Below are 17,159 nucleotides of genomic sequence, written 5' to 3' on the forward strand. Positions count from 1 at the left end.
AAATCCCGATTCAAACGATGAAAGCGGCGATGAGATGCCCCAAGACGAAATTTTATCAGGTCGTTATGAAAGCGAAAGTCCTTGTGTACCAATAGGTAGCACATCGGTAAATGCTGGAGATGGGGCTAGTGTACATAATAGGTTTGAAAAACTTATCTGTGATATGAGTAATGATTTACAGAAAAGTGTACATTCTGTAAAACAAGATCTTATGTGTTATTTGACCGAATTTGATGACAAACTTCATAATATGCAAGAACAAATAAATATTACAAAGGTACCGTCTAGCAATCATAAACAAGTTTACGTTGCTAGTCCAGGTGTGAGTTCTCGAGCCAATACCCAAGGAGAGGGGCCAATAAATAGCACTCCATACGGATCAGATTTGAACAATAATACTGATACCCCCTTAGTACCTATGAATAGTGGCCGATTTTTAGCCAATACCGTTAGCTCAGATACACGATCAGTTTCCGGGCCGAGTCATGTGGAAACCAGCCTAGGCAGGGGAGATGGTTTTGCAAATAACCATAACTCGCATAACAAACTAAAACCGCATAATTATGATGGTTCAGACGATCTGGACGAGTATCTAGCCCAATTCAATATTGTTTCGGAATTAAATGGTTGGACTTATGACACGAAGTCACTTTATCTTGCTAGTAGTATGGTAGGCCCTGCTCGCGCCATTTTATTTGAATTAGATGGTGAGAAACGTCGTGACTTTAACGCGATCGTGAGTGCATTGCAAAATCGTTATGGTTCCGTACACCGAGCTGAAGTTTTCCGCTCGCAGTTACAAGTTAGATTGTTAGAAAGAAATGAAACAATTCCGGAATTAGCACAATCTGTTAGAAAATTAACTAGGAAGGCATATCCGGGTGCCTCATCAGAGGTTGTAGAGTTGCTTGCACTTGATTATTTCATTGATGCTTTGCCTGATACAGAAATGCGATTAAGACTCAGGGAGGTTGGTCCTAAGTCCATTGGTGAGGCGGAACGAATTGCTGTTCGTTTGGATGCACATAAAGTTGCTGATAAAAGCAGAGGTCGACATTCTGTAAGAAATGTAACACATGAAACAGATAGAACCGACAAGAGGTTAAACGAATTATCTAGTCAGTTGAGAAATTTGATGGAACAAATGAAAAGCTATGAATACCGTTCCCAACATACAAATTACCACTATAACGACAGTAGTAATCAGAGAAATTATTCTAATGACAGGAATTACGGAAGACAGAATAGGCCAAACAAATTTAGCCAACCAAGTAGAAACATGAACCAAATCCCCAGAAAAGCCGAGGTTCAGGGAAACGAACGAATGTTGAGTTCAGGGGCCGGAGCTCGACAATAAATAACCGGTCCCAGAAAATAAGTAACAGTAGCAAAACTTCAACAGATAATGGTTGCTTTGTAGTGGTTAATATGTTAAACACAGATGTTGTAATGCTTGTGGATACTGGTTCGAGTGTTACTATTTTGAATAAAGACCTATTTGAAAAATGGCCAAAAGCTGAAAGACCAGAAATGAGTCCAGTTAACATATCACTAACTACCGCCACGGGGGATACTTCTCCCTTCCATGGAAAAATTCATACTTCCTTCAAACTTGGAAAACAAACTTTTAAGCAAGAGGTTCTTCTTGCAAATATTAAGAGTGATGGCATTATCGGTATGGATTTCTTTAAATCCAATGACTGCCAAATAGATCTTAGTAATCATTGTTTGAAAGTCAATGGTGAATTAATCAAATGTTTCCGTAAAGATGACATATGTGCCTACAGCTGTTGCCGTATCGAAGTAAAAGAAAATGTAGTAATACCAGCAGAAACTGAAGTTATCATTTCTGGCACGCCTGTAGGTTCGGTTGCAGATACGATTGGTATAGTTGAACCTAATCTTAAATTTTCTGAGAAAAGTGGTCTCTTGGTAGCCAAAGCTTTGGTTGACCTTAAGAAAGGTGAGGTACCTATTCGATTGGCGAACCTTAGTAGTGTGCCGTGCACTGTATACAGGAAAACAATAGCTGCCTACTACGAGCCGGTAGGTGTGCCTGATGTTAAAAATGTTGAATCAGTAGGAGTGTTATCAAATGAAAAATGCACTGAAGTGCCAACACACTTAAAAGAAGTATATGAAAGGGCAAAAGCGAATTTGACGCACCCACAACAGCAAAAAGTAAAAGAATTGCTAATAAAACATCAAAATGTGTTTTCAAAAACTGCAGATGATATTGGTAGAACACATATTGTGGAACACACTATTGACACTGGCAGTGCCAAGCCAGTTAAGCAGGCTCCATACAGAGTGCCACTTGCCAAACGTTTAGTAGCAGAAAAAGAGATTAAAGATATGGCTGAGAAGGGAATCATTGAACCGTCCGTAAGTCCTTGGTGTAGTCCCGTGGTCATGGTTACAAAATCAAACGGATCTATTCGCTTTTGCTGTGATTTCAGGAAGATCAATGATTGTACGGTTAAGGATAGCCAACCTCTGCCACGTATAGACGACACATTAGATGCACTGTCCGGTTCTGCTTGGTTTAGCACACTTGATTGCAAATCTGGATTTTGGCAAGTCGGGTTGGCTGAAAAAGATCGCCCCAAAACGGCATTTTCGGTACAAGGTAGCGGGTTATGGCAATTTTCTGTTATGCCATTCGGTCTCTGCAACTCACCAGCCACTTTTGAAAGACTAATGGAACGAGTGTTAGCTGGTCTTACTTGAAAAGATTGTCTTGTATATTTAGACGACGTCATTTCATATTCTAAGACTTTTGAAGGTCATATAGCGAGTCTAGAAGAAATATTTCAGAGAATGAGTGAGGCTAATTTAAAACTAAGTCCCGAAAAATGCGTCCTGTTTCAACGACAAGTGGGGTTCCTAGGGCATTTAATTAGTAAAGAAGGAATAGCGACTGATCCTAAGAAAATCGAAGATGTAGTGAACTGGAGAACACCCAAAAGTGTAAAGGAAATTAGAAGTTTTTTAGGACTTTGCTCGTACTATAGAAAATTCGTTTTGAATTTTTCTACAATAGCTAAACCGCTACATAAATTGACTGAAAAAGGAGTATGCTTTGCATGGTCAAGTGACTGTGAGAAAGCATTTCAAACATTGAAAATGGCTTTAACGAATGCACCAGTACTTGCTTATCCCTTATCGGCCGGTGTATATATTCTTGATGCGGATGCTAGTGGCGTTGGTTTGGGGGCAGTACTTTCACAGGTACAAGATGGTGAGGAAAAAGTTATATCCTATTACAGCAAGTGTTTATCAAAGCCGGAGAGACAGTACTGTGTGACCAGAAGGGAACTGCTAGCTGTAATCAGTGCAGTTAAACATTATCACCACTATCTATATGGGCAACATTTTATTGTGAGAAGTGATCACGGAGCCCTAAGGTGGTTATCGAATTTTAAGAGTCCGGAGGGACAAATTGCCAGATGGCTGGAGATTTTATCAACTTATGATTATGAAATAAAACATAGGGCAGGTCGCGTGCATTCAAATGCCGATGCCTTGTCCAGGAGACCATGCCAAGATTTTGGCTGTACGTATTGTAACCGAGCTGAAGAAAGATATTCAGCATCTGCTGATGACCTCAAGCGATTGAAAGGAGAGAAAGAAGGTAATAGAAAGGAAAGTTCAAAGAGGACAGATGTTAAACTGAACCGTATGGTTGACATCTGTCGGAACTCATTAGAAGAAGCATCAAATGCTGTTAGCGAATGTGCAAGTGGTTGTTCCAGATTAGCAGACGCCCAAATGCTAGCAGAAAACGTTTGCAGGGAAACCACATGCGTTAAGGAAGAGGTGGACAGTCTTAAGGATAACGATAAGAGTGGCCAGACGTTGACCGTTTGCCCCTCTATCGTCAAAGATTGCACTACTGAGGACAGTAAAGGAATAGTTGCTCAATTAGATGGTTTAGAAGATGTGTTTTCCGGTACTGTTCATACGTCGTCATGTCGGAGTGGTTATGTTATAGACTCATGCATGGACAGGGACTCGAACAGGAAAGAGGAGGTCTGCAAGATAGATGTTGATATAAGTAGGCAGAACATAATTACCTATCAAGATGAGGATATAGTCATAAAATTATTAAAGCAGTGGAAGGGAGAGCAGGTGAAACCAGAATGGTCGGAAGTAGCGTCGCATTCTGTTATGCTCAAATTTTATTGGAATAGATTAGAGTCACTGCGGATCAAAGAGGGGATGTTATATTATCTGTGGGAAGCAAAGGATGGAAGTGACATTGAATATCTCATAGTGCTTCCGAAGGCATTAGTGCCAGAAGCACTGAAGGAATTACACAATAGTCCTACAGGGGGACACCTTGGCATTAAGAAAACATTGGGCAAAGTACGTCAGAGGTTCTTTTGGTTTGGACTGAAGAAGGATGTAATGGACTGGTGTCAAAAATGTGATCTATGTTCGTCTAGAAGGGGGCCGACTAGAAAAGCAAAGGCGGCTATGAGGCTGTATAGCGTTGGCGCTCCCTTAGAGAGAATAGGGATGGATATTATGGGACCTCTACCAAAAACCGAGTTAGGAAATAAGTACATACTAACTATAGTTGACTATTTTACCAAGTGGACAATGGCAATCCCTTTAGAAAATCAAGAAGCTGTTACAATAGCTTCAAAGTTTGTAGAGAAATTTGTTTCTGTGTTTGGGGTTCCCCGGCAAATACATTCAGATCAGGGTCCAAACTTTGAATCTCGTGTATTCAAAGAAATGTGTCATATACTGGGGTCAGATAAGACGAGAACCACGCCCTACAGGCCTCAATCAGACGGACTCTGCGAGAGGGCCCATAGAACAGTACAAACAATGTTGTCAAAATTCGTATCAACGACTCAAAGGGACTGGGATAAATACTTACCAATTTTAACATTGGCTTATAATGCCTCGGTGCAAGAAAGTACCGGGTTTTCCCCAGGTATGATGATGTTTGGAAGGGATATAATCTTACCAATTGATTTAGCCATAGGAAATCCTGAACAGTCCAACAATAAGTCGGACAGTAAATTCACCATGACCGCCTATCATTGTATAAAGGTGAAAAAGTCTCTTGGCTCAAAACAGATAGTAACTAGAGCATTTAGGATCGAGAACTCACATCTTTCAATGTATTTTAGATGAAGTCTAACATTAAAATTACGAGTTTTCACAATTGTTTATTACAAGCGTAACAGTGCTTTTATGTGAAAGATAACTTTAGCAGAAGTTTGTTATATCTCACTTTCCTTTATTCTTCAGTTTTTGTGTGTCGTCTGCCAGAACGTGACGTTTCCTAGGTATAACCTCGCCAGTAGACACTTGCAAGAACAACATAGCCACTTCTTATATCAGTGTCTTAAATGTCGTAAATTATTTACTAGAAGGTCGTATAAGCACAAACCATGCCTGAATTTGACACTTATGGACTTCGAATTAATGGATCCCGAAGGTAACCGTGAGGGGGCAGCTGAAAAATTTCTGGAATGGAAACGGGTAGAAATGCCTAAATTAACTAAAAAGGTGGAATCCGGGTATTTAAGACATATACGTCTACTGAAGCAAGACTATGGGCCCACTCAAGTTGGGGCAGATGAGTTTTCAGTTGATGAACTGGTCCAAATGGTCTGCCGACCAATTTCCCCTCTAAATACTCCAGAGAGAGTTGTTAAGTTCAAGGACTCCAAACCAGTTTACGAGGATATAAGTTCTGAGGAGTTGGACTATGAGGAAGAGGCAGCTTCAAAGAGATCTGTTGGTTTGTTCTCCACCTCTTCCTCCTCTTCCAGTAGTTCTTCCGGTGACTCCTCCTCTACTGACACCACCAGCAGTACCTCTTCCGCGAGCACTGTAATTTCTCGCAAAAAGAGAAAGAGAACATGGAAAAGATCGCGCCTCTCTGAAACAAGCGATAGCGACACTGATGATGAGTTAAGTGTACCTGTAAAAAGAAAGAAAAATGCAATTAAACACAAACCAAAATCAGAAACTAGTAAAATTAGTAACAAGGCAAGTGAAGAAATTAGTGAAGTGGGTGAAAAACGAAAGAAGACTGAAAAGAGTGAAGAAAGTGACAAACCAAAATCAGAAAATAGAAAAATTGAAAACAAGGAAAGTGTAGAAATTCGTAACGACAGTGAAAAACGAAGGAAGACTGAAAAGAGTGAAGAAAGTGACAAACCAAAATCAGAAAATAGAAAAGTTAATAAGGAAAGTGTAAAAGCTAGTGAAAAACAAAAGATGACTGAAAAGGATGAAGAAAATAAGAAATCAGAAACAGAGAATTGTAAAGTAATAGTGAAACAAAAGACAATGGAAATCAAAAGGGGAGGCATAAGAGACGTAAGTGTAAAATTAAAGAGAATTGGAGAAACAGGGGAAAAGAAACATCCAAATGGAAAATATAAAGCAGAAGACGAAAAACAAAATACCAAAGGAAAAGAAAGTAATGGCGGAAGAGAAGTGAATGTAAAACGAAAAGAGAAAGAAAACAAGGAAGAAACGAACAAATCAAAACCAAGTGAAAATGCAATGAGTGAGAAGTCTATGAAAAATGTATCTAAGGAGGAAATGAATGATGACCAGCTGAATAAAATGCAAGAACCAAATGAAATAAAACAGACAAAAGTTAGTGTAGGAGATGAGAAACAGAAGATAGGTGAACATTTGAAACAAATTAGTGAAGAACAGAACGCAAGTAAAAAAGTGAAACAAACAAGTGACAAAACGACAAATGAAAATAACAAAGCGGTACAGGGTGTTGTACAGAAGAATGATTTAGCAAAAGATGCCAATGATCAGTTAACTGCTTGTCCCATGGAGGAGTTGGTTTCAGAGTTGGAGTCTGTAATTCCGCTTCTCCAGAAAGCTCAGAATGAGCGAATTATTCTGAATATCGGCGGACAAAGATTTGAAACTTCAAGGGTTACTCTCCAAAAAGAACCAGATTCTTTACTGGCAGAAGTTGTGTCCGAAGGTGGAATGACTCCTCGGAATGGTAATATATACTTTCTCGATCGTGATCCAGCCCACTTTCGTTTTGTTTTGAATTTTCTACGTAATGGTATGTGTGACCTGAGGACTTTGCCCCATGACTTGCGATATCTTTATGAATTGTATTATGAGGCTGTTTACTACCGACTACCTGCTCTGGCAGACGCGTTAGTGGGCAAAATAGAACAGTTAAGTGTGGTAAGTGCCAATCTGCAAAGGATAGGCAATCGCTCGTGAATATGTGTTGGTGGTGTTGCGTACTAAGTTTTAAGGATGAGATTAGGTGTAGATTTTCTTTCGTGTGTATTTCTGAAAGGTGATTTTAATAGTAATTATTTGATGTGATTCAAATGGTAAAGTGCACTTGATGGTGATTGATTGTACGATGATACATTAGTGTTGCCAAAGTTTCTAATTGATCGAGTTGACAGCAAAGTATGAAATACTATAAACTATTCAGACAGAGGAGATAACGTTTTGAATACTTATAAATAAATTTTGTTGTTGTTTTTAAACTTGACTGTAATTTTGTATTTGTTTCATGTTGTAGAAATATGCATTGCCTTTTTCATTTGCTTTGGTTGAAATTGTTTGTGTATTTTAAATGTACTATGCATTATATTGCTTACTATTAAATTGTTATTAGGGTGTTTGAAAACTACGGATGCTTATTGTTGTATTAATAAGGATAGAGTATTTTTCATCATGAGCATTACTGATGTTGAGGTTATTGTCAAACTTATTTTTTTTTTTTAAATATTCATCTTAGTGTTTATTCTTTACAGAAATTGTGCAGAGGGAAAGTTATGTATGGAAATTTTGTTTTATTTTTGGAGACCAAAACTTTTACGGAGGGGGGCAATGTAACGACCCTGTAGTATGAGTTTGCTTTACAGTGGATTAAGCTTTCTTGGATGGTTCCTTAGCTCTTCAATTTATTATTTTTTTTTTTTTGTACATAAAGCATTTGATAGTGTTTAGATATATAATGTTCTTATGCATGTGTTCATCTGTAAATATGTTGCCGAACTATGCCATTATTTTGATGAATTTCTACCCCACCCTCCCTGAAATGTATGTGGTATAGACAGCCAAATTCAATGCAATATTTTATGAATAATCAAGTTATATTTAGGGAGATTCACATTATTTGTATGTTGCTTGATATTAACACAATGAAATTTATCACATGTTATATTGGTATAATACTGTGTGACTTCGTTTGATTGCATTCTTTTTCAGAAATGTAGACGGAATGTTCGTACCCTTAATTTGTCATTTTGATGCTTATTATCAAGTTAATTATAAAGTCACAAGTTATAAACACGTTAGGAATTGATAAACTTACTTAAATTATTAATAAATCCACCGATGTTGCCTTTTATAATCATTAAGTTACGTTGAAAACTGTGAAATAATTATTATTTGTCGCTTACTTCCTGGTTATGGCGGCCATGTTACCGCACGTTCGCCTCACTGTGTATGACGTCATTTTAATGAGGTAATCAGCGCGCGGAGTTTTGTTTATGTTGACCTGTGCTCATTCGGTGTTGGTCATGCACCCTGAACGGTCGCACTAAAATCTAATATTTTACTAAAGTTTTAAGTCTACTAAAAGACTAAAAACTAAAATCCAGAAGATGCCAACGGACGAAGAGGTAGTAATATTATTCCAGAGTCTAAAATTATATTTGTTCTAAACTTTAGTGAAATAAATATTAGTCCTGTTTCCAAGTTATTGAAATTTAGTGAAACCAGTATTAGCCCATCTCCAGTGAAACCGAAGGTCAAATTATTTTACGAAGTGCCGTAAATTATTAGTGATATTTACTAAAGTGTTGATCGATTATCTACTACATTAAGTAACTCTTGGTACCGTTAATCCAAGGGATGTTATAAAGCTTAGTTTAGTGATTTTGTCCAATTTTAGTGATCTATCGGGTTTTACTAAACAGTTCTAGAATAATGAGTGACATATCGGCGCGGTATTGAATTGACAAAGTGATTTTTAGTGTAAAACTGACAGTGAATTTTAGTGCGAAATTCGACTAAGTGGGTTTTAGTGTAAAATACATTTAAGTGTCTTTTAGTGTAAAAGTGACAAAGTGATTTTTAGTGTAAAACTGACAAAGTGAATTTTAGTGTGAAATTTGACTAAGTGAATATTAGTGTGAAAATTTGACTAAGTGAATTTTAGTGTAAAATACATTTTAAGTGTCTTTTAGTGTAAAGTGACAAAGTTATTTTTAGTGTAAAACTGACAAAGTGAATTTTAGTGTAAAATAGGCTAAGTGCGATTTAGTGTTTTAAAAAGTGACAAACGGCAGGGTGTATTCGGCGTCGCATGAAGATACATTGTTCCACAAATAAGGATAGTAAAATATTTAATATTCTATAGACTATGAACCTTATTATTCTCCATACTCCATGTGCACTGTAATATAGCAGAGCGTCGCGGAACTGAATTTTGCATGTTTGATATTTGTCTTGCCAATATTAATATCTATATAAACTTTTATGCTGTATGTTTGACTATGTATATTCATCTTGTTTACTAGTTATATGTTAATAAAATTTTAACTGTTCAATAGCCTCCGTAATAAATTTCCAAAGCCTAACCTACCATAAGCCGGGCCCAGGCGAACTCGTGTGGCTCTCCTTGTGTAGCTAACAGGCCAACGCTATACGAGGGGTACGCTACACTACAAATCAAGTTTGATTAGAATACATGAGAAAAAATCAATTAAAGGATTTTTTTATTTATTATTTTTATTTATTTCTAAAATAGGCCAACTGATCCCGCTTTAACAAATAGCATATTCGCTATTCATGAATCTTTGGACAATGACGTCACACCTATAAAAAAGTGAAGGTCAAGCAAAACATACAATTGTAATTATTTCAATATTTCTGTTTTATAAGCAAAGTTTGACCGTAGTCATATCAAATAGATAAACTGTATGCAGCGTACCTTCATTTCAGTGTAATGAGATTCAGTCATTATATAGCATATATATAATAAAACAGATTTCAACTGAGTTCAATATTTGCATACCATACTAAAGAAAATATTCATATATAATAAATCAGTTAAATAATTTATAACAAATATATCAAAGCAAACAAGTACTCATTTTAATATGCAATCTGAATAAGTCACCAAAGCAAGAAACCTTTTCATATACAGACGACAATTGTAACAAAAAAGACTCTTATCACACCCTTATTCATGTGATACGCAGACCGTATTCAGCTCTTTCTTTAATTTGATATATGTTGGTATTTGAACAGGTTTTTATCATATTTATTAAACTTACTTATCATTTTGAGATATATCAATATTCTTGCTAAATATACTGAGCCAAAGTTAGCTTTAAAACTGTGAACAGCGTCGTTTAGGATAAACGCTTTGTCTACATTTCACTCAGCGTAGCACAATCAACAGAGTGAAAGAAATTGACACTCTCGTCCAATCAGGCAAAGTGTTGCATAAATCTTCCATTTTGATAAATTATCTATAATGCGTTATCAAGTAGTTTGATTTGCAAACTGAAGTCACGTGGCATAGGAAACGAAAACGAATTTAGACGGCGTCGCCGAAAAATCTTTAATAATAAAAAAATGCCGTCAATTTAAAAACATACAGTAAAGCAAAATTGTTAACCATAATGCGAATAGTAAAGTACATGGAGTAACATATTTATTGATATGACATATAGGCGTGGCGTGTAATCTAAAAATAAACCTGTGAATGGAAGGTATCGGGTGTAAATACATTGTTGTTATAAATGTGTTTTCAAAGTTTTAATATATTTTAAATGTTTTAAAGTTAGTCAAAGAACTCTTTGAGTTAGTAAATAAAGAAGTAGTGCATAGACTTTAGTTCATGAGCAATGGCAGTCTTTTTCTTGCGTAACGTAACAAATTTCACCGAACTGTTTCCAAAATAAATGTACCAAAACAATGATGCGAAAAAGTAAAATGGCATTATAATTATATTCAAAGCGCATCTATAGCTTATCAGTGTGGAATATCTCTGTGTTGTTTTAACGCTCCTTATTTAGTGGCAATTCGAGGCCAAAAAATAGATAGATGGATCGCTTTTTTCTAATTTCATAAAGAGTTAGTTTATATAATGAAAACATACGTATTTCTGTTGGAGTTTAAAGCACTGACTTAAAATTATTTTTATGATATTTATTTTGCATCCATGGAAAATTTATCTGTTATCATGATATATATTTCTAGTTTTTATTAAATCGATCATTTTTATTGCAAAAGTTTCATGAACATTATCGGGTGAAAATCAATTCCGTTTTAAATGCAGATATTTTATATACATTATAAAATCATTTTCGATATTATTAACTTCACTATGTAACACCTTCAACGCCTTATTTACATGTAGCAGACTTGATCACTAAAATATTACAGAAAGCTGTAAATATATGATTTTTAAACTCGTAATCTGATAATATCTGAAAAAAAAAAATTCACTATATAATTGAGCCGCGCCATGAAAAAATCAACAAAGTGGCTTTGTGACCGCGCAGTCTAGACAGGATCCAAGCTGTTCGCTTTCATAACCTACTGCAGTAAGAGAAACAGTTAGCGAACAACACAGGTCCTGATCAGACCGCGCGGATGCGCAGGCTGTCAGGATCCACGCAGGTCGCAAAGCTACTTTGTTGGTTTTCTCAAGGCGCGGCTCATATTATGAAAAACTCCTGGAAAATAATAAGATATAAGATAACGAAGTGAAATCTTCAATTACCTCATCGTTAGTTCTAATAAATCCTTTAATTCCTGATCTGTTTCTTGTCGTCACCCATGTATTTTACAAGAAAATGCAAAATTTGATTCTTCCGTTGACGAAGTGTCATTATAGGTCACTTTTTAATTCCAGCGTAATTTTATAACTTTTAAGTTAAACACAATATCACAACTATGATGAACAATGACTGTTTTCAAGTCTTTAATTTTCACATGTACTTAATGCTTGACTAGTAACATTTTTATTGGTTAACGAACTGATCAGTGGAAAATTTAGAACACAGCATGAAACACTCAAATAAGTAATCAACTATAATTAGATTCATATCTCGGAATTAAAACAAATGGGCATCATTGCACTTGGGGCAATTATCGACCACAATACTTTGATGAATGAAATCGAATTTTGGATGTGTGATGTATTTTCGCAACTCAGCCTTCAACATATTCAATTACTAAACATAAATAGTGTTTTATTAAATATTGTTGCAATATTATTCAAAACCAAAATCATCTGGTTAAAATGAATTAGCTAATTATAATATACGAGTTCAATGAAATTACATAACGCCGGAATTTTAAAAACAATGACAGTATTTTGTGCATTTATGAAATTATAGAATTTAATGGAAATTATACTTGAAATAGAATAGTTAGAAGATATAAATGCTTGCAAAATACAAAATACTATTTATTTTCATCTTGTCTAAATAAATTAACAAATTATACAGTAGTGCATGTATATATACATGTATTATACAAGTTCAAAGACATAATGACATTAAATTTCATAACCCTGATGTTTTAAAAATATAATCCTTGCATTTATTAAATTATATGAGTTAATGGAAATAACACCTGAAATAGAAAAGTAAAAAGAAATAAATGATTCAAAAATATAAAACATTGTTTAATTTCTCCATTTCTTATCCCCTCATAGTGTTGAAATTTTAAATTAATTGTATACATAACAACAAGCCACTGCATTTACCTGTAAATCGCGGCGAATCATCGCAATTCACCGCGAACCACCGGCACTTCATCGCGATGCGCCGCGACCATCATCGCGGGACACCGCAATCGATTTTATTGCATTTGGTCGCGGCGGACGCTGTTAAATGTATTGCGGAGATGCATGAAAAAACGCGAATCCCCGCGACTCAGGAAATTGTCCGCGCTAGGGTCCAATCGCGGGGAAGCGCGGACTTTGAAAAATCCGCGAGCCAGGGACTGTAGTTGCACAAAGGCTAGGCACAAGTAGTCACAGCTGAATGACGTATTTTGTACAAAAATGATACATACATTATAATAAAATTTCACGGTTTCAAAACTAATCAGCGTGGAAAACCCATTAGTATTAAGTTACCACGGGTAGATCACAAGCTTTGTCCCGTAAAAGCCTTTAACAGCGTTTAGTCACGCAAATAGTGCACCCGTTACAAGATCTCAGTTTCCGGAAGTTTTTTCCAAGTGCATCGCCAGAAATAGGTTTCTGTACGGACAGGTCTCACAGTTTCAGAATAGGGAGGGCAACTGATCTCGTGGCTTCAGGACTTCCAGCTGAAATAATTAGGAGAATGGGTCGCTGGTCTTCTGATTCATATAAAGTCTATATCAGAACTTAGTGCATTTGTTTTATAAAACCTACTAATTGATCTACCGCACATTTGATCAAGGTTTTTTATATTTTTATACACGAGCATTTTTGTGTTTTACATGCCATGCCTTTTTGTTTCCATTACGTGTGTTAGAGATTCACCTGGAGGGGATTACTTTTATTTACACTGTCCCGTGTCTTTGGAACATGGTGGGGGTAAGAGTGAGGTTGGGTGCGCACCATAAACCGGTTTAAGCTCCCCAGTGGTATTTTTGCCACTGACCGTTCCAAGGCGGTGCCCCACTGTGTTCCTTTGTTTGTTCGTTTCGTCCTCTTGTGTAGGCTTTATGTGTGTGCGCTTGTATGTGTGTGTGTTCCTTTGTTTGTTCGTTTTGTCCTCGTGTGTTGGCTTTGTGTGTGTGCACGTGTATGTGTATGTGTGTGTGTGTGTGTGTGTGTTTGTGGTGTGCACGTCTGCGTGCTGTAGGTTTCGTTTTTTTTTTTTTTTGGGGGGGGGGGGGGGGGGGTCTGCGATTTTGGTACGTGGCATTCCCTGTTTGATATTTGTCTTTGTTTTTTAAATACAGGAACTGGAAATTTCTGAGATGCTCTTGAGTGTCTCCCACCTGACTAAGAGGCCTGTACTGGTTCTTCCCAGGAAAGACGGCTTCGCGTGTATCGGTGCTATACACCGGGCACGTTAAAGAACCAGACTGTCTATTCGCAAAGAGCTAGGCTAAGTTAGCCGAACAGGCCTGTATCTCTCTCTGTTCTCTCTGTCTGTTCTGGGGGCTTTATCTCTCTCTGTCCCTCTGGTCAGATTGCTCTGTGTCTGTACTAGTAGAGGATGAATTTCGCGCCCTGTGTGGCTGCGTTTGCTATAAGTAAAATCTGGTATAATAATAATAATTTTAATAATAATAATAATAATAATATAAACTAGCCTATGTATTTTGCAACGTACATTTATAAGATTTATCTTTTTTATAGACGTGTGGATATTGGGGGATTCGATCCCATACTGGGCTGGATTTAGAGCCAGAGCTACTGGAAAGCCAAACCTCCGCTTGCCAGGTAAGACCATTGCCTGGAGGGCGGTTAGAGGCCTGCGCTGGCAATCGCTCCGCACCGGTATTGAGGCTTCAGTATTATTAGCCTCTCCACCAAAGGTCCGCGTAATCAATCTGGGAGGAAACGATTTGACCTCTCGATCAATTTTACAGATCAGAAACGTAATTGAGAGAGAAATTAAATACTTTGGAGCAGCTTTCCCTGACAGTTATCATTTGGGTTGATATATTACACAGGCGCAAGTGGCAAGGAGCCCTTAAGTCTTGGAAAACTATTTAAGTCAAGAGAAGGAGAATTAACCGCTGGGGTCGATACTTGGTTAGTTGCAAGGGTCGTTACGACTTGCTGTCACACGACATTGATGTTGAGACTGAATTTTGGCTACATGATGGAGTCCACCTATATGACGTCGGACTAGAGTTCTGTCTGGATGGCTTAAGGGATATACTGCTGAAAAACTTAAGTTTCTAGAAAAAATTTGTGGTTACAGTAAAAACATTCAGGAACATATATAAATCTTATGTTCGACAAAACGTATGTTTAATCATTCCGTACGTTACAATATCTTATGATCATGTCGTATTCATTTACTGCATTTTGTTTCTGCGCAGAATTTTGGGGGGAAAACTTGTTAAAAACTTATTGTTGTGGAAATTTCTGTCAGTCGAGGGTCGAGCAAGCCAGTCTTACGAAACGCGCCGTTATTAAATGTTCAAATTCAGTTTTTTTGCGAAATCTAACGGTCGTGTTTGCCCCCAAGTGATCGCTTTGGGGGGCTCCGCTTTCACCCGTCGGTATGGGGCAAATGCGGCTAGTTTCTTTTGTTGTAATGTATGTAATCGGGTTTTGACTTAATTGTAACTTTTGCGTTTTGCTCAGTTTCCATTTTGCGTTTCTAGGTTTTGTCTATAAGTGCTGGCAATCCCTTGCTTGTTTTTACGCTTGAAAAATGATACAAAAACTGTTGGCCCAAATTAATTGTCCGCCTCCCAACCGCGACAACCGAAATTATCGCGTTGTCGCCTTGCCGAAAACATACTTACATGCGGTTAAAACAATCCTCGCGAGGTTAAGAGGGCGCAATTATCGTCTTAAATTGTCGCTTGTCTTTTTTAAACCTCGATCGGGGAAATTGAAATCCAATTAATAGTTGCGAGAATTAGTAAAATTCGCATTGTCGCTTGTCGCTTTGTGCCGGTGAAGGTTTTTTTAAAACCACCCCTTTGGGTGAATTTTTTGCTACCTTGACAAAGGGGAAACTAGGGAAATCCGGTTATTGTATGAATCCCGCAAAAATATTGCTAAAAACGAGAGAAAACAATTTCTAACCCCCTGGGAAAATTTTCGAATTTGAAATTTTGGTTAAAATATACCGTACAAAAAGGGAAAAAATGCTTATGAAATATTTTTTTGGGGAAAAATAACTGCAAATAAAATTTTTTTATAAAAAAGACACATTGAATCGGCAAAAAAAAAAAAATTTTATCTGTTCCTTGTCTGTACGTAATTTAATATCCTGTTTTTCTATTTTTCGTGGGGAAAAAAGCCCCTTTTTTTTTAATAATTAACCCCTTTGGACGTTATTCTGCCTTTACGATCTGTAACTGATCAGCCGAATCCCTTCATTTGATCATGATCTGCCTGTTCGCCATCAGTAAGTATCTTTTTGGATACACCCTTATTAACAGTTATGGTATGTCAAATTGAAGGATGGACATTTTTATTATAGAAAATTTGCAGGGTAAGTGTTAACTTCAAAAAATTCAAAGTCAAACACAAATATTTTTTGAAATAATTCTTAATTAAATGAAATATTGTTAAAAAGCTGTAATTTTTATATTTTACAAACTTTGGTTTCGTGTGGGACGTCTAACATTACCCTTTTTTTTGAAAAAAGCATACTTCTTCATATTTAATATAGGGATTGGCCTGTCGAGGGGTATATCTTCTAACAGTCCATTTTAAAAAAAATGATCCTTTTAAAGCAAGGGCAACCTACATGAGAAAACGGCCAAAATTTTGGTTCAAACCCGGTCGGGTGGGGGCAATGTCATGGTTAAAGTTTGGTAATATTTCAAAAAATGAACTTTTTTTGAGCATCAAGGCAAGCCTATCTTCATGAGTCCAACACCCATTTGGGGCAAATTTTCACGGCCCCCCGTTGGACCGTTAGTCTTTGCAGCACCCTACGCATATAAAAAAATTTTTTTCATTTATGTTGTTCCCGAGCTTTGTGGATTTATGGATTGTAAGTAGTTAAAAGAAAGTAGTACCCACAAACCCCTATTTCCCCATAAGGGGGTTTTTGAAGGATAAAGTTTGAACAGGGTTTAAAAAAACCTAGTGTATTATAAAATCCGTACTTATTACACCTACCCAACATATGGTCACCCCGTATTTAAATGGTCGTCAAGGTTAACTTGATTTCCTGAAAAAAAAATCGGAGACAAATTTTTTTTTTTAGGTCCAATCCAGACTATTGTATTTGTTGAAGGGAAATGGAAATTAATCAAAAAATAAATGATAATTCTATAACCGGTGGGGAAAAAGGGTGTCGGAAAATGGCTTGGTTGGTACGACAGTAAATAAAAATCCTACTAATTGAAAAATATACCACAATACTGCTGTAGAAACTGTCAGAAACCAATATTATGTGCACAGACTTATGTGTCAGGCCCACTAGAAATATTTTAAAAATACCCGAAGGCCTACACGTGTC

At 36.8% G+C, this 17,159-nt stretch overlaps 1 protein-coding gene across 3 annotated transcripts in view; it reads right to left on the minus strand.

The window, feature by feature from the left end:
- The window catches only part of LOC128545901 (uncharacterized), a 105,082-nt gene that overhangs the window by 18,742 nt on the left and 69,181 nt on the right, over positions 1-17,159 (minus strand). The window contains exon 1 of one of the 3 annotated variants that reach the window (XM_053544536.1): positions 13,075-13,311. The exons of the other annotated variants lie outside the window; for them this stretch is intronic. The gene's annotated coding sequence lies outside the window, so the exon portion shown is untranslated. Of the gene's footprint in view, positions 1-13,074; positions 13,312-17,159 lie in introns of those variants that run through there. 3 annotated transcript variants of the gene reach the window in all.

Source organism: Mercenaria mercenaria, chromosome 1 (assembly GCF_021730395.1).
Source record: "Mercenaria mercenaria strain notata chromosome 1, MADL_Memer_1, whole genome shotgun sequence".
In the NCBI taxonomy this organism is placed as follows: Eukaryota; Metazoa; Mollusca; class Bivalvia; order Venerida; family Veneridae; genus Mercenaria; species Mercenaria mercenaria.